At 40.8% G+C, this 13,334-nt stretch overlaps 1 protein-coding gene across 3 annotated transcripts in view; it reads left to right on the forward strand.

The window, feature by feature from the left end:
• Nucleotides 1–3,263: 3,263 nt before the first annotated feature.
• The window catches only part of LOC117501342 (gastrula zinc finger protein XlCGF57.1-like), a 45,132-nt gene continuing 35,061 nt past the window's right edge, over nt 3,264–13,334 (forward strand). For 2 of the 3 annotated variants that reach the window (XM_034160212.1, XM_034160199.1), the window contains exon 1: nt 3,264–3,314. The gene's annotated coding sequence lies outside the window, so the exon portion shown is untranslated. The remainder of the gene's footprint in view (nt 3,315–13,334) is intronic. The other variant, XM_034160205.1, reaches the window with a different exon arrangement.

The following is a 13,334-nucleotide window of genomic DNA, read 5'->3' on the forward strand; positions in this document are numbered from 1 at the left end:
AGCCAAAATAATTATAAGAGAGGCTAAAAGGAAATACTGGAGAGACTTCTGTAGTAACATTGAGTCAGGAATAAACGTTAAGAACATATGGGGAATGATCAGAAAGATGGGTGGTATAAGAAGGGACTTTTCATGACCAGTCCTTTTGGATCATGGCACAGAGGCAGTAACCAGTAGGGAAAGAGCTGAGTTGCTTGTGAGATCTTTTGTTAAGATACATAGCTCACAAAATCTCTCCAACGAGGAGTTGGCTAAAAGAGTTAAGACCTTTGAAGACAATAAAGAATTGCTGGGGATAAAGGTTGTGGGTGAGAGCTCACTAGATGCAGACTTTACATTGTTTGAATTAAAGAGAGTGCTATTAGGTGTTAAGAATACTTCACCTGGGAAAGATGGGATTTGCTATGAAATGACTGAGGGATAATTTGATGTGGCGAAAACTGCGACTGATTTTATATAACAACATTTGGGAGCAAGGAAAGCTGCCCTCTGGGTGGAAACATTCTGTGATAGTTCCTGTAGGGAAACCAGGCAAACATAAGACAGATGTCAAAAGCTACAGACCCGTAGCCTTGACGTCTAACTTATGCAAATTGATGGAGAGGATGATTACAAGAGGTTAGTGTACAAGCTAGAAAGCAGAAGGTTGATCACACCTTTCCAGAGTGGGTTCCGTAAAGGAAGAACTGCTATGGACCCTGTGGTTTGCCTACAGAATGAAGTACGTAAAACACAGGTCAACAAAGAATCTGTTTTGGCAACCTTTTTTGATATAGAAAAAGCTTATGACAGTCTCTTACAAAATCATGAGAATAATCATGGCCCGGTGGTGGAAGATTTTGTAAAGTGGTGTGATGAGTCATATTTACAACTAAATGTGGCTAAAACTAAAGATATGTCTGTAGACGTCCGACGACAGCTCACACCAGCTCAGGCTACCTTCATTAAGGGCCAGCAGGTGGAGTCTGTGGAAACTTATATGTATCTGGGGACTATAATTGACTACAAGCTAAATTTTAATGTTAATACAGACATGTTGTGTAAAAAGGGTCAACAATATCTGTTCTGTCTTTGTAAATTGTCTTATTTTCAAGTGGATAAGACTATTATGATTCTTTTTTACAAATCCTGTATCGAGTCTGTTTTAACCTTTTCTATGTTGTGCTGGTATGGGAATCTCAGTCTTAAGGCTAAAAATTCACTGGTTAAAATAGTGAAGGCCTGTGGAAAGGTACTGGGAGTACCACAGAGTACGTTGTCTGACCTATACCACAGACAAGTAAAGAGGAAAGCATTGAGTATACTGTCGAACTCTGCTCACCCTCTTTTTAGTGACTTTCAATATTTACCTTCTGGCTCATGGCTCAGGTTTCCCTCTGTGAAGGGCAACAGATTTAAGTTCTCTTTTGTTCCTGCAGCCATTACTGTTCTGAACACAGGCCAAGGAAGGAGTTAAAACTGTGGAAGCATTTTAATGGAGTGTATGTTTTAATGTTTGGACTGTGTAATTGTTTGTGATGCTGCACCACGGTACTGATAAGTGTTCTGTGTGTCGTGCTTTTAATGTATTCTCAAGCTGCAAAACTAATTGCCCCATGGGGGACACAAATAAAGTGAGTAGAGGTGCAGGTACCACTTGGTAAGTCAGAATTCAAAGCAGTTATCAAAGACGGTACTCAGAAACCTTGGCAAGACAAATGGGATGAGGGGGAGAAGAGCAGGCATCTATACAGTATTCAACAAACAGTTTAAAAATCAGCTCAGTCACATGCCGGGAGGACACCTGTGTTATGAGAGCAGCTAATTCTGAGGAGTCTTCCCCTTTAAGAGAGAGAGCTGTGTGTGTGTGTGTGTGTGTGTGTGTGTGTGTGTGTGTGTGTGTGTGTGTGTGTGTGTGTGTGTGTGTGTGGGTGTGGGTATGTGTGTGTGTGTGGGTGTGGGTATGTGTGTGTGTGTGTGTGTGTGGTGTGTGTGTGTGTGTGTGTGTGTGTGTGTGTGTGTGTGTGGGTGTGGGTATGTGTGTGGGTGTGTGTGTGTGGGTGTGGGTATGTGTGTGTGTGTGTGTGTGTGTGTGTGTGTGTGTGTGTGGGTGGGTGTGGGTGTGGGTATGTGTGTGTGTGTGTGTGTGTGTGTGTGTGTGGGTGGGTGTGGGGTGGGTGTGGGGGTGTGTGGGTGTGTGTGTGTGTGTGGGGTGTGTTGTGACGGGTGTGGTTTGCGGGGTGGGGGTGGTGTGTGGTGTCGTGTGTGTGTGTGTGTGTGTGTGGGCTGTGTGTGGGTGTTAGTGGGTGTGTGTGGTGTGGGTTGGTGTTGGGGTGTGTGTTGTGTGTGGTGTGGGTGTGTTGTGTGGGGTGTGTGTGTGTGTGGTGTGTGTGTGTGGGTGTGTGTGTGTTTGTGGGGTGTGTGGGTGTGTGGTGTGTGTGTGTGGGTGTGTGTGTGTGTGTGGTGGTGTGGGGGTGTGTGGGTGTGGTGTGGGTGTGGGGGTGTGTGGGTGGTGTGTGTGGTGTGTGGGTGTGTGTGTGGGTGGGTGTGTGTGTGTGTGTGTGTGTGTGGGTGTGTGGGGGTGTGTGGGTGTGTGTGTGGGTGTGTGTGTGGTGTGTGGGGTGTGTGTGTGTGTGTGTGGGTGTTTGTGTGTGTGTGTGTGTGGTGTGTGTGTGGGTGTGTGTGTGTGTGGGTGTGTGTGTGTGTGTGTGGTGTGTGTGTGTGTGTGTGGGTGTGTGTGTGTGGGTGTGTGTGTGTGTGTGGGTGTGTGTGTGGGTGTGTGTGTGTGTGGGTGTGTGTGTGGGTGTGTGGGTGTGTGTGTGTGGGGCTGAGTGGGAGAAGACGAGTGTGGAACGTAGCAGGTTAGCAGAGAGAGAGAACAATATCAAAAAGAAAAGTGTGACTTTGCGGAAGACGTGTTCGGTTAATAACTGCTGTAATAAATATAAGGGTTAGAAGGGCAAAGTGTGTCCGTCTGGCTGCCGTGCAGAGTCAATCGGGTTGTCGAACCTGAAGCTACAGTAGTTCAGCCCTGGAGGACTGAACCACGGCCCAGGGGCTGAGTAGGAAAGTTCAACACCTGGTTCACCAGGTTAAGAAGAGGAAACACAGCACTGAACAGCGGTCTGCACACAATAGGGAGAAAACTCAACTTGCGAGGAGACTTTACTTTTTTTTTTAGCGATCACTCGCCAGCCCAGTAGGTGGCGGTAAATGCATCTTGCGTTGGTGCCGTCCGCCATTGAATTCGAAAGGGGAGAGAGAGAGGCAACGAAGAAGAAGAAGAAGAAGATGGTGGAAGAAGCGTAAACTGGATAACTGGACGGATTTACCAGGTAAAAAAAACAAAACGAAAAACAGCAGAGCTGTTCTCACTTTTCACACTGACGCTTTCTGTAAATGTTTGAAGTGCAGCTGCTCAGAGTGTTGTTGAAACAACAGCTAAATGCTGCTAATCGAGAGATATTTGAGTTTGAAAGAACGGCGGCAGAGAGAAGACATTTTCTATTCTCCAGGTCGCGCCACGTCACTTCGGCCTTGTGGCCAATCCGAAGGCGAGGATTCGGTCTTTGCGACTGGCCGCTCGGTGAAATGGTAAATAAATGCTAAATTCGGTGTTTCAGCGTTTCCCTTAATGCCCCTGGCGGCCGTTTGCACTTCCCAGAATGCACCGCGGTGCCAGCAGAGTTCCACTGTCTCAGTGCATGTAAACATGGCAAAGTGAGGACGTGGATGGCGTTAATTTAGCGAGTTCACGTGCGATTATAATGATTATACAATCTCCCAAGTTGAGAGGGTTATCAGGAGGAGGTGTAGCACCTGTGATGGAAGTGCTGCAGTGCCCGGTGTTGTCTTACTGGCCGTATTTAACAAGATGTGTTTACACTGAGTGCTGAGCTTCTGACCCCGGAACTCTGCTGAAACCGACCTCTTGCGTGAGTCACGGACCGCCAGACGGCGTGAGATTCACAACTGTGAAACACCGAATGGACTGCATTTATATGTTTCCATCTGCATCAGATGCTCAAAGCACTTTACAGTAATGCCTTACATTCACCCCGATGTCAGGCTGCTACCATGCGAGGTGTCCACGACACACCGGGAGGAACTAGGGGATTAAGGCCCTTTCCCAAGGGGCCTTGGTGATTTTCAGGTTAGGCTGGGATTTGAACTGAGGATCCTCTGGTCTCATGCTCAACACTTTAAAGGGGAACAGAAACGCTTTTTGAGAATTTGTTTGTGCATTCCTTGGTAAAAAATTAAATGTTATTCATATACTTGCAGAATGTCTGAGCGCAGTGTAGATAATAATATTACTTGAATCAAATTTGCCGCTAAATTGACATGTAAATGTCCATTGAATGAAGTCAGTGAAGGACACTTCCGGTTGACGTCACTGGTTGGGGTCGTCCTCTGTTGGGGACAAGTGCAGTTTACTAAGGCTCACTCATCAAAGTTCTATTACTTTCCTCAAGAAACACGTGGAATATGCTGGAAAGCTGCACATGTTGGCAAAGCCACAAACGGAGGAACAAGGGAGACAATATTTCCTTCCATAAGTTAGTGGTTTTGGTTCTTTTCACTTTGTGACATTTGGTTGATAAACAGATGTATGTTTTCTGCCCGTGCCTGTGTATCGTCCAAGGACACGGACCACACTTACACACACCACTCACACACAGAGATGTGCAAACACACACCACTGACATATACATATATATATATATATATATATATATATTTGGTAATGGTTTTAGGAACCACATTCTGCTGAAAACAGCAGCAGCTCGGTTCAGCAGTGCAGCTTAACAGCGCAGATCCATGTAACTTTCAACACTAATATTTCAGAATGTGTTGGTGTCGAGACTAAGTTTAATACTTTCCTGACATGATTTAATGTTAATTCATTTTACTGGCTCGATATCCAGGTCAGAATGGCATTTTAACATGTTTTTTCCAAGTGTTTTTCTGAGTGTGTTCAGTCGCGAATCCCCATTGAAAATGCATTAACATCTGGAAACTTTAATATTTTGCCCGGTTAGGAGGCGTCATGTCGAGTGATGGGTATTGATAAGATTTTGTCTATTGATGCCATTGTCATTTCCGCTTATCGATCCAATTCCTTATCAATTCCCTTATCAATACCTCTTGTGAATTTTCTGTGTACTAAAAGTAGGCTGTACAGGTTTTCTATGTCAACAACATTTTAAATTGGTCACTGGATCCTTGATCTCTGTACATAAATAAAAATAAACAAAATCTGTGGTTTTGTCAAAAGCATATCCTTTCAGACATTTTGGCATGAATGTCTCTCCGTACCTCTGAGCTCAGCCACCTGCTGCACATCAGCACGGGACGTCTGGTTTTGGGAGGAAAAAATGTTTTGATCGATTGCAGTTTGTTTGTATTCCAGCATTTGGAAAGAGGTGTAATTTGATTTAAATAGCGTTTCGCTTTGAATTTATTAATTCCGACTGGACTCTTATCATTCTAACTTGACTCGGCAGAGAGCCGCACAACATTTGGAGCTGTGTGAACAGAACGGAGGACGATTCTCGTTTTTCTTTCTCCCAACAAGACAGGAGTCCCAGTTAGTGACTTTAGTCCACACAAAAGTGACTCATGATTGACATATTCAGGGATGAAAGTGGTGTGAAAAAAAAAAAAAAAAGCTGAAACCCAAAATTACCCCTCAGCACCACACTCACGGAAATATTTGAATTCTGGAAGCTCTGCAGAGCAATCTGGGACTATTCCAGATGATAAACTGCAGTGAGTGCAGCATCCATTTAGTGAGGGGAAAAAAACCCAACTTTCCTTATTCAAATTCATTCCAGTAGTATTCTGCTCTTACTAGGATGCAGCAGTTTTCTAGCTTGGCACCGAGGCCTTGGCCGAGGTGAACCTCATCCTGACCAGGTACGCATAATCATGGGTACGCTGAAATTAAAAGTCTAACTGTTTTATTATATGGTAAACAAGAAAATTGGGAGTTTGTCAAACATAATAAAACTGAAAAATCAATCTCAAGTTTCAGCTCTTTATTATTACTGTCATACTGCACCAACAGGTCCAAAATACTTCATGAACACAATCTCTAATGCCCCTTTAACACGGGGCTGCTTCAAGCTTCCTGTGGTGTCATGACGATGCAGGAATGTCTGCGTCAGGTGCAGCAGGGGGCAGAGAGAAGGTGAGAACGCAACCTGCAGGTTCTCTGCACAGAGGAATCAGAGTGCAGTTTGGCTGCAGACAGACTGTGAACTCTGACTTAAATTCTCATTTATATTTGTGAAGAGCTACAGGCCTGCGCTTTGAGTTCCGTTATAGTTTATCTTTCCTACTTTGACCGCGAGATGCGCGTGCGAACGAACCGTCTGAGTTGTCTGGAGTTATACTTGATGTGGACATGTCCTGTTTGTGTACACGGCATCGTCATGACGACGCACGGCGCAACTCGAAGTGGGCCAAAGTAGGCGTTGTATTGCGATATCCGATTGGTCGTTATCGATAGAAGGCGTCACTCGATTGGCTAGCAGTATGCTGCACGCGAGGTGTACTCGGCTCCACCAGCGGTCAACTCGGCATGAGGTACAGCTCAGAAAGTGGCGAATGGGCCAATCAGAAGCTGGCAAAATGACGTACCATATCTTTCTTATAGCACTTGCACAGTGTGCACTCCTGGATCGAAAAAAGAAAAGTAGTTTGCTGTTTAAAATGAAGCTTTTTTTTATAGAGGGACACTTTTGGACACAGCTGCAGATCTACCTGTAAATGTTTTTGCTCAGAGTTGTAATCGAGTTATTTTGCCACCCAGAGTGCCAAGAAAAGCAGTTACCTTAGGATTTACTCATTTCAAATGATATAGAGTCCTTGCCAAATTTATTAAGATTATTTATTATATGTCAGATATAATTTAATAGCATATCTATATCAAATTTCCATGCCGGATCGGTCGAGTCCTGGGTTAACAATGACTGCCACCAGTCCCGTTGCCCAACAGGGTGCTGGTGGAAATTGGGCTACTGCTGGGTGAAGAAGAAGAGGAGGGAGAACGTTGTTGTACCATGGTGAGGATAGGAAGAGAAATGGTTTTGGGGTCATTTTAAAGGAAGAGTATGTTAAGAGTGTGTTGGAGGTGAAGCGAGTGTCCGACAGGGTGATGAGTGAAGTTGGAAATTGAAGGGGTGATGATGAATATCACCAGGACATATGCCCCACAGGTAGGTTGTGAGATGACGGAGAAGGAAGAGTTCTGGAGTGAGTTAGATGAGGTGGTGGAGAGTGGTGATAGGAGCGGACTTCAATGGGCAAGTTTGTGAAGGGAACAGAGGTGATGAGGAAGTAATGGGTAGATATGGTATCAAGGACAGGAAGGATGGAAATGGCTGTAGTGACACCTACTTTAAGAAAAGGGACTACTAGCACAGGGTGATGTAAGAGTGGAGGAAAGTGCACACAGGTGAACTACATTCTGTGTAGGAGGTGCAAACAAAAAGAAATTGGAGACTGTAAGGTGGTGGCAGGGGAGAGTGTAGCTAGACAGCATAGGATGGAGGTTTGTAGGATGACTTTAGAGGTGAAGAAGAAGAGATAGAGATACTTTGTCATTGTAACAAAGTACAATGAAAGGTAAGGTGCAGCCTTTCAGTGCAAAAATAAACCCGAGTAAACCACGTGCAGACTTTAAAGGTCTGGTGAAGCAAAGAAAATAAACATAAAATTTAACCGAATGAAAGAGGTGTGTCCAGAGCGCAAATTAAAAAAAACATGTAAGAATGGAGCAGCAAAAAAAGAGATGGCATATAAAAAAACTGTGTACAGAACTGTGGATATTGCCCAAAAACATATATTGCACTCGTTCCAAGTGTGTCATGTGACCTGGCTGTTTGGTTCCAGTGCCTTGATTGGAGAGTGACGTTAACTCTGAATGTGGCGCCGTTTTAGTTCCAATTGCGCTGAACTACTGAATGAACTTTTGTTTTCAACTTTTTTTTTTAACATTTAAGCACATACAGCAACACATCCAGGTACAGGTGCTATCAAAATAAATATAAAAATAGTTAAGCTGTCAAATTTGGATAAATTTACAATTTATGATGATTTATTTCATTAATTGAAAGCCTGATGTATGCAGCTGCAGCTCTGTAACTACGTGTCATATAGTGACGTGTGACAGTTTAAAGTTCTCCATCTCTGGATTATTCTTTATTCTGGTCTAATTTGACCCTCAACAAGCTTTTTTCTACAATCATCACCTCCAAATCAAAGGTAAACTGAACATTTTCCTCTTTTACTGACTTTGTCCTGTAAATGTGTGGACTTTTCTGAACACTGAAAAAACTATTATAATATGATGGCAGACAAAGGAATAAAAGCAGCAAAGTGTGAAATCACAGCCTTTTGTGTCTGATTTAACAGGTGCACGTCAGGCTTCAGGCTGTCCGAGTCTGAGCACGGTGTGAAAAAAATAAACGGTTGGGCTTTTAATCACGGAAACATGCGAGGGGTTTAATGGAAATAAATTGCGATTGGATGGGACATTTTATCCAATGTGAGTGAAAAATCCTTTATATACGGTGTTTATTACATGGAAAACAATACAAAGACTTGGGGACTTTTTTTGTCCGGTGACTGTGAATATCTGGTTTAAGCCAGAGTCCCACCAAATAATGAAGGATGAAGAAGGAGCCACGCAGCATGTTTTCTTTGCTACAAGAGGGTTTCTTCAACCATCATGGGAGTTTCATGGCTCTGGGTAGCTCTTAGAGGCGTTATCTTCAGTTAACAAGGCTCCTCTCTGAGTGTGGTGCTAATTTCAAAAGAAGCTCAAAATTTAGCAACAACAGTGTGGCGCAGTTTGTATATGAGTTACTGCGATGACTTAGAGGCATGTGTGTGGTGCTTACGAGTCTGCTAAAAGCCCATTATCTGTGCACCTGGCAGCTACGCAGGACCTGAGCAGCTGCCCTCTTGAGCACACAATTCCACCTGCTCTGTGAGCTGGACGCTGTGTATAAAATAATTGTTTTGTAGCGGCTTAATCATTTTCTGCCAGACCTTGGATGCTGAAAACATCTCTAATCACTTCTGGAATCACAGAGGACTGTTTTATCTGGATGCTTTTTTTTCCTCTCTTTCCTGCTCCATGTGGAATGTATTTTGAACAGCTTAAGGTAACTATTTTTAAATGTTTTTATAGCTTCATAAAAAATTTCCTATCTGTATAAGTATGTCTGTGGTTGATTTAATATCTTGTTAATGGATCACATGAGCTCCACTGTGTGTGCGCACTGATGCAGTGAGTCATCACGCTGCAAAGGAACATTTAGGCAGAACGCTGGCTCACAAGAGTGATTTTTCAGTCAGTATTGGACAAACACAATGTTAAAATTTGGATGACTGTGTGAAAGTGGATGTGTGTTTAAAGCCGCAGAAGAAATAACTCCAGTGAAGCCGCTAAAAGCAGTGCAGAGCTGTGCAGCAACACAGGAGAGCACACAAAAGACCGATTTTGAAGACATAACACAAAGTTAATATATATATATATATATATATATATATATATATATATATAGTGAGGAAAATAAGTATTTGAACACCCTGCGATTTTGCAAGTTCTCCCACTTAAAAATCATGGAGGGGTCTGAAATTTTCATCTTAGGTGCATGTCCACTGTGAAAGACATAATCTAAAGAAAAAAAAAAATCCATAAATCACAATGTATGATTATTTAAAATAATTTATTTGTATGTTACTGCTGCAAATAAGTATTTGAACACCTGTGAAAATCAATGTTAATACTTGGTACAGTAGCCTTTGTTTGCAATTACAGAGGTCAAACGTTTCCTGTAGATTTTCACCAGGTTTGCACACTGCAGCAGGGATTTTGGTCCACTCCTCCATACAGATCTTCTCTAGATCTTTCAGGTTTGGAGTTTCAGCTCCCTCCAAAGATTTTCTATGAGTTCAGGTCTGGAGACTGGCCAGGCCACTCCAGGACCTTGAAATGCTTCTTACATAGCTTCTCCTTAGTTGCCCTGGTTGTGTGTTTGGGGTCATTGTCATGCTGGAAGACCCATCCATGACCCATCTTCAATGCTCTTACTGAAGGAAGGAGGTTGTTTGCCAAAATCTCGCAATACATGACCCCATCCATCCTCCCTTCAATACGGTGCAGTCGTCCTGTCCCCTTTGCAGAAGAGCACCCCCAGAGTATGATGTTTCCGCCCCCATGCTTCACGGTTGGGAGGGTTTTCTTGGGGTTGTTCTCATCCTCTAAACATGGTAAGTGGAGTTGATTCCAAAAAGCTCTATTCTGGTCTCATCTGACCACATGACCTTCTCCCATGCCTCCTCTGGATCATCCAGATGGTCACTGGTGAACTTCAAACGGGCCTGGACATGTGCTGGCTTGAGCAGGGGGACCTTGCTGCCCTGCAGGATTTTAAACCATGACAGCATCATGTGTTACTAATGTAATCTTTGTGACTGTGGTCCCAGCTCTCTTCAGGTCATTGACCAGGTTCTCCTGTGTAGTTCTGAGCTTTCTCAGAATCATCCTTACCCCACAAAGTGAGATCTTGCATGGAATCCCAGACCGAGGGAGATTGACAGTCATCTTGTGTTTCTTCCACTTTCTAATAAATAATCATAACAGTTGTTGTCTTCTACCAAGCTGCTTGCCTGTTGTCCTGTAGTCCATCCCAGCCTTGTGCAGGTCTACAGTTTTGTCCCTGGTGTCCTTAGACAGCTCTTTGGTCTTGGCTATGGTGGACAGGTTGGAGTGTGATTGATTGTGTGAACAGGTGTCTTTTATACAGGTAACAAGTTCAAACAGGTGCAATTAATACAGGTAAAGAGTGCAGAATAAGAGGGCTTCTTAAAGAAAAAGTAACAGGTCTGTGAGAGACAGAATTCTTGCTGGTTGGTAGGTGTTCAAATACTTATTTGCAGCAGTAACATACAAATAAATTCTAAAAAAAAATCATACATTGAGATTTCCAGATTTTTTTTTTTTAAGATTATGTCTCTCACAGTGGACATGCACGTAAGATGAAAATTTCAGACCCCTTCATGATTTCTAAGTGGGAGAACTTGCAAAACCGAAGGGAGTTTTTCCTTACCACTGTTGCTCTGGGGGTTGGTAAGGTTAGACCTTACCTGTGTGAATCACTTTGAGGCAACTCTGTTGTGATTTGGCGCTATATAAATGAAAATAAATTGAATTGAATTTGAATTGAGTGTTCAAATACTTATTTTCCTCACTGTGTATATATATAAGGGGTGGCAAACATAAAAAATCTTAATTGCATTAACTCAGTGACTTTCTGTGATTAATCGTGATTAATCGAATGGTATATGTGAAACCCAAAAATGAATTCAAAAGTCGCTTAAAAGCACAGTTTTATTTGAAAATGTAAATTAACGTTGCATATATTTGAAAAAGTAAATTTCAACTGAAACACTCTAATGAAAATCAAATATAAAACCACTGGCAGGTCATTTGTTATCCTGTTTCATATCAAAATGAGAATCTGTAAAAATAAATAAATAAAAAAAACAATAACCATTGAGGTGGTACCTGAGACTTGTATAGCTTCGGTGAAACGCAAATTCTGCGTTGCAATAATTACAGATAACTTTGCTTTTCTCCAATGCGCCATCCTCAGGGCTGGATCCAGAGTGAAAATCTGACAGATGCATTTTTACCCAATGATAAAATAAAAATCATACGCGTCTTGTTATTCAATAATCTTCATTCTTTTATTCGTGTGCAACATACACTGTCACACTTCTTTTAATATATTTATTATACTTCATGGACCATAGTGAACATTTCTTATTTGTATAAATATGATGTCCTAAAAAAAAAACACTAACAAAAATTGACTGTAAACAGGATCAAATTTATTATCCAAATCTTTCAATTATAACTGAGTCTATATGATTTTTTTCAATTGATAAAATCAATAAAAAATTGACTGCATATATTCTTAATAATATATTGAGATACAGACAGTTCACAGAAGACATTTTCCATTGATACCAATCAAAATTAGAAACAGTCCAGCAGGTAACAATATTCATCTTGTCCATGACTAAATATACTAAAACACATCACAGTTGTACACATATCACAATTTGATATGTGTACAATTGTGATGTATTTGTTTTAGTATATTTAGATTTTGTTGTGATTTGGTGCTTTATAAGCCGATTAAACTGAATTGAAATTGAACTTTTTTTTTTTATATTTATTTCATTCATTCATTTTAAAGAAAAGCAGAAAAGAGTACATTACAAGACACTGAATGAAAAGGAGCAGAGAGAAGAACAAGTCTTATATTTTGCCCCTTTTTACAATACAATCTTTCAATTTTAAACATCATTATTCAACATTATTTAACAGATTACATTTTTTTGACTTTGTCACATACCACTGACTTATTTCATAATTTTAGCCATTATTTAAAAGATTACATTTTTAACAGGTTACATTTTAGACTTAAAACATTTTAGACATTATTAACAGATTACATTTTAGACTTAGTCACTTTAGTTACAACCCACTGACTTATTTCATAGTTTCATACTTATTTAATACATCTAGTTTAATACGTTTTTTAATTAAGTTAAGCGACCTTGATTCTTTGATTTCTTTGTTGAGGTTGTTCCATAATTTTACACCATTCATTGCAATCCTCCGTTCCTTTACTTTGGTTCTGAATCTTGGTTTTTTAAAGACTTCTGTTCCTTTCAAATTATAACTACTTACTCTTTTTTCAAACATATTTTGAATGTTTATTGGTAAGGTATTTTTATTAGCTTGGTGCATTGTTTGTAATATTTTCAAATCAATTAAATCATGAAATTTAAGTACCCTATACTTAATGAATAATGGATTAGATGGATCTCTAAAACGACTATTGCTAATCATTTTTAAAGCTCTTTTCTGCAGAATAAATAATGGTTGTGTTTAAGTTTTATATGTTCATCCCCAGATTTCTACACAATAAGTTAAATATGGGACAATCAATGAATTGTACAATGTTAATAAACCATAACTATTCAATGAAAATTTTACTTTATGCAAAACAGCAATGGCTTTCGCTATTTTTCCTTTTGTGTAATTTGTGTGACTTCCATGTAAGATCTTCATCTATCATGATTCCTAGAAATTTTGTTTCTTTTACCCTTTGTATGTCCATTCCATCTATTTTAATGACACATCATTTTTTTCCCACTCTGTCATTAAACAATGTGAAATTTGTCTTATTAAGATTTAGTGACAGTCTGTTTATATCAAACCAGTGTTTAACTTTTTGCAACTCTGTATTTATCACTTGTACTAC

Source organism: Thalassophryne amazonica, chromosome 2 (genome assembly GCF_902500255.1).
Source record: "Thalassophryne amazonica chromosome 2, fThaAma1.1, whole genome shotgun sequence".
NCBI lineage: Eukaryota > Metazoa > Chordata > Actinopteri > Batrachoidiformes > Batrachoididae > Thalassophryne > Thalassophryne amazonica.